This window comes from Gavialis gangeticus, unplaced genomic scaffold (assembly GCF_001723915.1).
Source record: "Gavialis gangeticus isolate Ggan-Ray unplaced genomic scaffold, GavGan_comp1, whole genome shotgun sequence".
NCBI lineage: Eukaryota > Metazoa > Chordata > Crocodylia > Gavialidae > Gavialis > Gavialis gangeticus.
In genome coordinates, this window is record NW_017729031.1 from 52,272,629 (window position 1) to 52,276,615 (window position 3,987).

The 3,987-nt window shown below is 40.6% G+C and overlaps 1 protein-coding gene across 2 annotated transcripts in view; it reads right to left on the reverse strand.

Moving 5' to 3' along the window:
- The window catches only part of LRP2 (LDL receptor related protein 2), a 197,197-nt gene extending 193,811 nt beyond the window's left edge, over window positions 1-3,386 (reverse strand). For both annotated transcript variants that reach the window (XM_019522761.1, XM_019522760.1), the window contains exon 1: window positions 3,283-3,386. The gene's annotated coding sequence lies outside the window, so the exon portion shown is untranslated. The remainder of the gene's footprint in view (window positions 1-3,282) is intronic.
- Window positions 3,387-3,987: the final 601 nt, after the last annotated feature.

Sequence of the window (3,987 nt, forward strand, 5' to 3'; positions counted from 1 at the left end):
CCAGAGTAAAAATGGCCACTCCAGGAGAAAAATAACCTAGGCACAACTTAGGTTAATTCACTTCCAAGAAAGTTTCTCCTTAGAGAACAAATGTCTGTACATGCTGCCAATATAGTCTGACCATGGGTCATCTGAGTTAGCCAATCAGGGGTGTCATATCTACTGATGTCATCTGTTGCCAAGAAGAATAAGGGAGACTGCAGAGCATATTGAAATGTATGCAGAGCCCTCACCCCTGGCTGCACAGTGTCAGCACTACAAGCTCTCCCCTCTTCAGGGCCTCTGTATTCAAATGTCTGTACACGTGGTTCTGGGTAAGTTTTTCTACCATGAGAACAAACCTGGGAGAATTTTCCCAGATTATTTGAATGTGTGTATACAGCCAGAGAGATAGAAAAAAAGATAAGATAAAATGGAGTACAGAGATAGCCTAAATTGAGAGTCTGAACCTTATTCTGATACAATTTACACAATTCCCAATTAAAACTCACGGTTAGAATCACTTGTTCATCACAGTCCAATTGATTTATATAGAGCTTCTAATGACTTTCTCACTGAGATCATGTCTTTAACCTTCTACCAGATTAAAAGCACTGTAACCCAGGAACACCCTGGGTCATAGAATGGGAAGGAGGGAGTATATCACTACACAAGCAAATAATTTAAAGGTACAAAATGAAATTGTGTTGAAGATTTCCAGCACAAAATGAAGAGTAAATTATTAAATTAAGTCCAAGGAAATTAAAAGGACAAAACTAATGGCACATAACAGTCAGTGTTAAAAGTGTGTGCCGATCAGAAATATTCCTTTTGTCTTCTGTCTCAAGAACTCTCTGTTACTTTAATATATATCTACTTAGTATTTGTATTAAGTTGTTGGTTGTAGCCATGATGATCTAAGGACATAAGCAGACAAGGCTCTTTGGGTAAATGGTATATTTTTTATTAGACCAACTAAATAGTTGGAAAAGAACAATTTGTCCAACTATTTAGTTGGTCTAATAAAATATACTTGTATTATAATATGTAAGTAACATTAAAAACAAAAGATCAATCAAACAAACCTCAGCAGATTCATTTTCAACTTCCACCTTTTACTTTAATACCAATAGGTAAGAAGAAGAAAACAGAAACCCTCATTAAGGTCAAAGGGGATTTTGTTCAGTTGCAACAATCATTCCTTTCTAATGGGAATTACTTAATTCAGAAGCAAGTATTGCAGGAAAAACAGCTCACTATAGCAGAATGGCAGTTACTTCCAATGCAAGGCATTTTTCATCCAGCACTATTCTGGCTTTGCAGTTGGCTCAGCTATTTATCAGAAATTTAGCCTTTCCAGCTATAAGAACCACTTCCCTCCAAGTATTACAATGGTCAAACTAAAAAAAAATGGTCCAATATGGGAGGAACCAATATGGCTTAGCCATTTCACACCAAATCAGCTGACAAGGTACAGAAACTAACTTAACTGCTCCAGAGCCTTCTAAAACAGAAAAGCACTAGAATTTACATGGCAAAATGCAGATGGGCTTCTAAAAAGAGCTTCTGAAAATGTTTTTTCATGTTTGTAACATTTTTAGCATTCAGGTGAAAACTAACAGAACCTTTCTGAGCTGATACAGCACATTATGCAAATGTTTATATTGCCCTCTAGTGACTCTTCACAGCTAGTGAAGTGTCTCAAATTCAAAAGGTTGCAGCTTGATGCTTTGGGTACCAAAGGTCCTGTATTATATCACCACTATAGCATTTGCATATGCACAGGATTTGAGTTTATTGCACTGATAAGTGATTTCTGAACATATCTAGCATCCAGTTTACTGACATCAAAAGGAATGCTTTGGCTAAGACAGATGGCCCTGGATACTGGAAAAAAAGTGCCACGTGATCTAAATCTCTTTCAAAGGGAGAGTTAGAAATCTGGCAATATTTTAATTGGAAGACAGGGTAGATATTAGGGCTGTGCAAAACAGGCCCTATTCAATTCAGATTCAGATTCGGCCTCAATCGGGGACAGTGATTCAATCGGTTGATGCTGATCACAGTCCATGATTCGATTCAGCCAAATCTGAATCTGAAAATTCAATGCTGATTTGGTGAATCAGCAGTTCAGACATAGACACAGCTTTAAAAGCTTTTTCTACATACCTTGAGGTAGCAGCGCAGCTCATGATTGCTGCGGTGCTGGGGTGGATGCAGCATCCCGCAAGAGCACGGGGGGCTCTCCAGGTCTGCTAGGGCGCGTGCTGCCCATCCCCCCCCCGTGTTCTCTCGGATCAGCAATTGGCCACAGGGGGACCCCGGGTGCCCCCCCCAGACCCAGGAGGCACCAGTCACCAAGCCAGGAGAGTGCAGGGAGACCCCCCCTGCGCACTCCCCAGTGGACCAGGAAGTGGACCGGAAGTGCTTCTGGTCCAGTTCCAGGTCTGCTGCCGAGCACGCTAGGGAGCCCCCGTGCTTCTGTGGGACACTGCATCTCCCCCAGCACTGCAGTGTTTAGAGGCCCTGCTACCTAGAGTTATGTAGAAAAAACATTTAAATCTACATCCAAATCACTGAATCTGTCCAAATCTCTCCAAATCAATTCAGAGGGTTCCAAATCAATTCGGAGAAATTAAAGGGTCCTCTGATTCAATTTGGATTGGAGACTCAGCCACTGAATCAAGCCAAATCTCCACTGAATCGAATCAGGGACCAAAGCTTTGCACAATCCTAGTAGATAACACTTTTATAGACTAACTAAATAAGATATAGAGAGAGAGCACAAGCTTTTGTAAACCCAAGTTCACTTCTCTTATTCTAATTTCCATGCTACCAGCACCACAGAATTCAAGAGACGTGAATCAATAATTAGGGCCCCTATACACTTGCAGGGAGGCTGCTCTGACATGCTGTAATTACAGAGCATCAGAGTGTGGTAATTACTGCACTCCAGCATCACTTGTATGAGTATCCCTGCACTGAAAAATGGTGGCAGGGCGACTCCAGTGACACACGTACCAGTGTCCCTGCACTGAAAGATGGAGGTCGTGACACTTTAAACTAAAGCTCATTTACTGGTACACATGACGCTCTCGGAGCTGCACTAATTAAAGCACTTCTCCCACCTCCTGGAGCATGTCTGTAAATGACCTTGGAGTGCACAGCTGGTACCCACCCAGCCACCCTTAGGCAGAAGCCATTGAGACACAATATAAGATAAGCGCCTTGGGATCTAAGTGCTCTGAATACTTTAAAAAGAGAGACGATGCTTTGAATTAGCTCTATGAGGATTCCACTTACGGCAGCCAGCTTCATCTGTATCATCAGAACAGTCCCTTGCACCATCACACCTCCAGTCTGCCGGAATACAGCGGCCATTCCCACAGCGAAACTGTCCACTCTCACACCCTGTAACCAAGTAATACAATAGGCAAAACCATTACATCAAAGAAATACTGAAAATCATTGCTGTCAACAACCACAATTTATTCAGGACATCGTTAGAAAAAAATATTTAAACATTCCTTTTTTCAGTTAAAAAAAATGATCAAATTTCAGTTACAAGCCCAATGAATTTCCGTGATTATCTCAATGTAAATGAGAACAGATCTGATACAGATTAAAAAAACCCAGCAGGTTGTTCCTATCTAGCCTATGAGATGGTAATATTTGTAATTTTTACACAAAATAGATAAAATGGGGAAGTCAGGAAAAATGGAGAGGCCCTAGTCAGGAAAAAGTTTCCATATATGGAAACCATAAGTTCATTGTCTGATTATGGACTCAGGTTATAGAGACTTAAATGAAGGTGAAGAATGACTTTCCATATAATTTCTAAACATAAGTCTTTCCTGTAGTCCCTGAGGATATTTTTTTAAAAGTCAAACTAATTCACTTAGCTGCTATGGACATTTCATTTTACCTGTCATGTGCTGTTATCTAGTCTCAAAACAGAGATCCAGATTTTTTTTAAATTAAGTCATACTAGCTGAAGTCATACTCAGT